The sequence below is a fragment of the Musa acuminata genome, chromosome BXJ3-11 (genome assembly GCF_036884655.1).
Source record: "Musa acuminata AAA Group cultivar baxijiao chromosome BXJ3-11, Cavendish_Baxijiao_AAA, whole genome shotgun sequence".
In the NCBI taxonomy this organism is placed as follows: domain Eukaryota; kingdom Viridiplantae; phylum Streptophyta; class Magnoliopsida; order Zingiberales; family Musaceae; genus Musa; species Musa acuminata.
The window spans coordinates 19,240,890-19,247,490 of NC_088359.1; positions in this window are offsets into that span (position 1 = coordinate 19,240,890).

Genomic DNA, 6,601 nt, shown 5'->3' on the forward strand with positions numbered 1-6,601 from the left:
TACGACGTTTGTATGATAAAAGTGATTTTGGTATGAAAGCCGATTCAAAAATTGCTTTAACTTAGATTAGACGAAGTGTAGTTAAAGTAAAGCTATAGAGGCAGTTTGCAGTTAAGATAGAGAATAGAAAGTAAATGCAAACCGAGATTTAGAGTGGTTCGGTCAATCTTGATTTACATCCACTTTTGGCTTCCTCCTCCAATGAGGTCACCGACGTCCACTAGAGGCTTTCCTTCAATAGGCGAAGGCTAACCACCTTTTTACAGTTTTACTCCTTTTGACGAGCTTAGGAGACAACCCTTACAGAATTTTCTCTCCTCTCTTGAAAGATCAAAACTTGGAAGAAAAGAGGGAGGAGAACTTCTAGCCTTTACAACACTTTTGAGCTCTAAAAATCACATAATAAGATTGGATTTTCGGTGCCCTTTCATGTAGGAAAGGGTGGGGTATATATAGGCCCCAAACTGGTTTGAATTTAGAACTAAAAAATGTCATATCTCGGATTTCTGGGTTCTTAGCGGTACTACCGCTAGACTAGGCGGTACGACCGCCTGACAGAGCTCGGAGACCGAGATCTAGTGGTACCATCGCCTGACAGGGGTGTTACCATCACCCAGTCTCGCTCGGAGACTTAGCTCATGGGCGGTGCCATTGCCGGCCCTGGCAGTGCCACCGCCTGGTAGGAAATCTGGGTCCGAATGAGCTGATCCATTTAGCCAATTTGGGTTTGTCAATGGCCCAATTGCCCCCAGATTAAGTTAATGGGATCACCTCCCATTCCTAACTTAATCTATATGCTAACTATGATATTTCTTAAGACATTTATTCCAACTTGCTCTGGTGCGTCAATCGCTTCTTCCGGCGAGCTTCCGGCGAACTTCCGGCGAACATCTGACGAACCTTCGACAATGCTCCGACGGACTTCCGATAAACTCCTAGACTTGCAACGATCCACTTGGTGAGTTCCAACTAGCTTCTTTGGTAAGCTCTTGGACTTGTTGGATTTGTTCCTGCAAAACCTCCGACGACCGTTCGGACTTCCGTCGAACTCTCAAACCCCCAACGTGATCATGGTCTTGACTCTAGTGCAACTCTTGCTGCATGTCTTACTTCCATCATAGTTAATCCTATATAGTTATCTCAACATATGGATTAGATAACAAATGACAATTGAATTCATCATCAAAATCTGAGATTCAACATCATTGAGGAATGCGGTTTTCACGTCCATCTGCTAGATCTTATAATCATAGTGTGCTGTAATAGCCAAAAGAATTCAGATGGATTTTAGCATGACTATGGGTGATAAGGTTTCGTCATAGTCAACACCTTGCCTTTGACGATACCCTTTAGCCACTACCCTTGCTTTATAGGTCTCTACCTTTACATCTACTCTGATCTTCTTCTCAAAGATCCACTTACAACCGATGGGTACAATACCCTCTAGTACATCAACTAGGTTCCAAACTGTTGAATCTCGGATTTTAATGATGAAGTCAATTGTCATTTGTTATCTAATCTATATGTTGAGATAAGTGTGCAGGATTAACTACGATGAAAGTGAGACATGCAGCAGGAGTTGCGCCGGAGTCAAGACAATGATCACGTTGGGAGTTCTAGAGTTCGACGGAAGTTCGGATAGTCGTCGGAAGTTCCGCGGGAACAAATCCGAGAAGTCCACAAGCTTGCCAAAGAAGCTCGTCGGAACTCGCCAAGTGAATCGTCGCAAGTCCAGGAGTTTGCCGGAAGTCCGCAGGAGCATCACCGAAGGTTCATCGGATGATCGACGGAAGTTCGCCGGAAGCTCGCCGGAAGAAGCGATTGACGCACCGGAGCAAGTTGCAGTAAATGTCTTAGAAAAATCGTAGTTAGCACATTGATTAAGTTGGAAATGGGAGGTGATCCCATTAGCTTAATCTTGGGGCAATTGGGCCCCTGAAAAACCCAAATTGGGCCGAATGGATCAACCCATTCGGACCCTGATTTCTGCCAAGTGGTTGAACCGCCCAAGGCAGGAGGTTGCTCCGCCAGAGCTCAGTCTCCGAGCGAGACTGGGAGGTGCAACCGCTCTAGCCAAGCGGTGGCACTGCCTGGGGCTCAGTCCTCCGAGCGAGACTAGGCGGTGCAACCTCCCCTGACAGGAGGTGGCACCGCTTGAGCTCAGTCTTCGAGCTCTGCCAGGCGGTGCAACCGCCGCAGTCAGGAGGTGCAACCGCCTGAGCTCAATCTTCGAGCTCTGTCAGGAGGTGCAACCGCCCCTGACAGGAGGTAGCACCGCCCAGAGGCTCAGTCTTCGAGCTCTACCAGGCGGTGCAACCGCTCCAGTCAGGAGGTGCAACCGCCTGATCCCGGAATTCCGGGAATTGACAGTTTTGAGCTCCAAATTTGAACTAGGTTGGGGCCTATAAATACCCCACCCATTCAGCATTGAAAGCACAAGAACTTACACCGAAATCTTGATCTTTTTCTGTGATTCTTAGAGCTCAAAATTGTTGTAAAGGCCAAAAGTTCTTCTCCCTCTGTTCTTCCAAGTTCTGAGTTGTAAAGAGAGGAGAGAAAATTCTGTAAAGGTTGTCTCCTAAGCCCGTCAAAAGGAGTAAAACTGTAAAAGGGTGGTTGGCCTTCGTCCGTTGAAGGAAGGCCTCTAATTGACATCGGTGACCTCATCGGTGGAGGAAGCCAAAAGTGGAGTAGGTCAAGATTGACCGAACCACTCTAAATCTCGGTTTGCATTTACTTTGAGCATATTATCTTTACTGCAAACCTCCTCTAAAGCTTACTGCTTTCTGCGCATATACGATCGGGTTTCAAGCTTTGCAATTTTCGAATCAACGTTTAGACTTAAATCTGTTTTTTCGTACGATCATCATATTTCAGTTTGCGTTTACGTTTTGATTTCTATCTTAACTGCAAACTGCCTTTATATCCTTGCCTAAGCTACATCTCACCTAATCAAAGTGATTTACGAATCAGCATTTAGACGTAAATCAGTTTCTTCATACGAACGTTGTATTTCAGTTTGCGCTTATATTCTGGTCTGCATCATAACTGCAAACTACCTTCATAGATTGACTTTAACGTCATATCGCTTGATCTTAAATTAAAGTAATCTTAGAATCGGCTTTCACACCTAAATCGTTTTTATCGTTCGAACGTTTTTTTTTTTTATCGTCGAAAGATTTCCGCTGCACTAATTCACCCCCCCCCCCCCCCCTCTTAGTGCTCTTGATCCTAACAATTGGTATCAGAGCGGGGTTAAATCTCTAACGGATTAAAACCCAAGAGAGATGGCATACGCCGAAAACCAAGAGGGCCATTCTATTACACGTCCAATCATGTTCAGTGGGACGGACTACACCTATTGGAAGACCCGAATGAGGATCTTTCTTATTTCTATGGATTTTGAACTTTGGAATCTTGTCGAAAATGGATTTTTGAAGCCCTCTCTTCCAGTGATCGATTGGAATGAATTGGAGAAGAAGGCTTTCGCTCTTAATGCAAAGGCTATGAATGCCTTATTTTGTGCACTTGATACAAACGAGTTTAACCGTGTTTCGACTTGTGAAACCACATTTGATATTTGGCACACACTCGAAGTGACTCACGAAGTCACAAGTAGAGTGAAAGAGTCAAAAATCAATCTTCTATTACACTCTTTCGAACTTTTCCGGATGAAACCGAGTGAAACCATTGGCGACATGTTTACCCGTTTCACGGATGTCGTCAACGGTTTAAAAGGACTCGGAAAAAGTTTTTTGGATTTTGAGCTCGTAAATAAGATTCTAAGATCCCTTCCTAAGAGTTGGGATCCTAAAGTCACTGCTATTCAAGAGGCAAAAGATCTAAGCAACTTCTCTCTTGAAGAACTAATCGGGTCATTAATGACCTATGAGATGACTTGCAAAGCTCATGAAGAGCAAGAAGACATCCTTCCAAAGAACAGGAAGGATATGGCACTTAAAACTTCAGAAGGCCTCTTGAGAGAAAACTCAAGTGATGAGGACTGTGACGATGACTTGGCACTTCTAACAAGAAAATTTAAAAAATTCATTGAAAGAAACAAGTTTAAAAATGAAACAAAAAATAAATTTGAACCCAAGAAGGACCAAGTTATTTGCTATGAGTGCAAGAAGCCGGAACACTACAAGAGTGATTGTCCCCAAGTCAAGAAGAGAACATCAAAGAAGAAGGCGCTCAAAGCAACATGGGATGACTCAAGCGCATCCGAAGAAGAGGAGTCCAATACCGAGAAAGTTGCTCATTACGCCTTAATGGCCATTGGAGATGAGGTAACAAATTTAATAGATGCAGATTTATCATTTGATGAATTACTAAATACCTTCCATGACTTATTTGATGAATGCAAGATTATTAGTAGAAAATACAAATTGCTAAAAAAGGAGCATGATAGTTTTACTTATAATTTTGATAAGTTAAAAACTGAATATCATGATAGTTTAAGTTCATGCACAAAATGCCATGATCTAGAAACTCTCCAAAAGGAAAACTTGCTACTTAAGGACACCTTGAAGAAATTCGAGGTTGGTAGCAAGTCACTGAACATGATCCTTGCAAACAAGGGTCACGTTCCCAAAAGAAGTGGAATCGGATTTGTGAGAAGTCCTCACCAAAATCCAACCACCTTCATAAAAGGCCCCATCTTACATGTTCGACACCAAAGCAAATGCAACTTTTGTTGCAAATTTGGACACAAAATACATTATTGTTCATTCAAGAAAATTAGTCCAAACAAATTAATTTGGGTTCCTAAAGGAACCATAATAAATTCTTTGCAACATGATAAACAATGTAGATCTATTTTTGAGGCACCCAAAAGCAAATGGGTACCTAAAAATCATCCTTTCCTGTAAAGACATAAAAAATTATAAGCTGGAGCAAGAAATAATATTCTGCTCCTTGGATTCTCGATATTCATGACCCAAGATCCAAAAATAACTCGCAATACTCTCTGGCCTAAATATCAGATAAAGATTAGAAATCACAAATGCGATTTAGATACAATCCTATTTGATTTTTCAGAATTAGAAACGCATGATTCTCAATTCACATATCCTTTGGATTTTTGAACCCATCAGTTTCATCCGTTCATAACTTTCGAATCCAACTCTATATCATTTACTAACTAAGTTTGTCATGAACTTGCAAGGCTTACCAACTTGAACAATCTATCACAAACATGTGTACAACATTGAGAGTATGCACGTTAAAAGATCTATCTTGATCGTACAAAAGTTCTCGTCTTAAAAATAAAACTCTTACGTAATTACGTAAGTAAAGTTGATTGCTCTAAATGAAAATTCTTCTCAAGACAAAAACTCTCAAATCAGATCACACTGCGATCAGAACAAGTGCTCACCGCCTACAGGCGGTGGCACCGCCCCAGCTGGAGGTAGCACCTCCGGCTGTCACGTGTTGCAAGCAGTTGCACCGCCCCAACCAGAGGTGCAACCGCCCGCAACTCTGCCCTTTTTAACCCAAGTTAGGGCCGGCGGTGAAACCGACCCCAACTCACTCCCTTCCCCTCTTTACTCTTCCAAAGCTCCTCCATCCCCATTTCTCCCCTCATAGCATCCCAAATACCCCTCATTTCGGAGCAAAACATCAACAATCCTTCCCTCTTTTGAAGATCTCACTAAGGTATTCTCTAAGAAGCCCTTAAATTCTGTCTTTGATTCATTTACTCTTGCTCATTACTATTCTTCTAAACAGTAGTAGTTATGAGATCTAGAAGATCCTCAAGGGACAAAGGAAAGAGAAGATTAGTAGAAGATTTTGATCTCACCCTTTTCGATTCAAAATACCATGCTGAAAAGTTTTCCTCTTTCGAACTTAGGAGTGTCAATAAGGGAAAATATGTAGATTTAAATGAACTAAGAGACTTAGAGACAATCCAATGGTTTGCAAACTTAGATCTACTCACTATTTTACAAATTAATGAACCCATCTATCCAAGACTTGTTAGATTGTTTTACAACAACATACAAATAGATGAAGAAGAAAGAATGTCTACCTATCTTTTAGGACAACACATCTCCATTACGGATAAATTCATTTGCGACATGATAGGCATTCCCATAAAAAGTAGAGGACTTTACTTTAGAGGATCATGGGATGATGAAACTATTGGAACAACATATGTTGAAGCCTTAGGAACAATTTTTGCCAATCCCAACGTAGCATTTGTTCCTAAAAGTTATGAACATCTACTACCTCTAAACACTAAAGTACTTCATCATATCCTAACTAGCATCATTCTCCCTAAACAATACCATCATGATGAAGTAAGCCAATTAGGAACCACCACCCAGACCACCTGGGAGACTGAGTCTCCCAAGCAGTGCCACTGCCGACCAAGCTTTCAACATCCTAGTTGGGCCTTGAATCCAACACAAACTAGCCCAACTTCGGGCCCAGTTGGCCCTTAACAGAGTTGATGGGATTATCGCCCAATCCCAACTCCAATTGTGTGCTAACTTTGATTCCTAAGACATATTCTAAGCAAAATAAGTTCGGTTTCTTCCGACGAGCTTCCGGTGAACTTCCGACGATCTCTCAACAATATTCCGGCGGACTCCCGGCA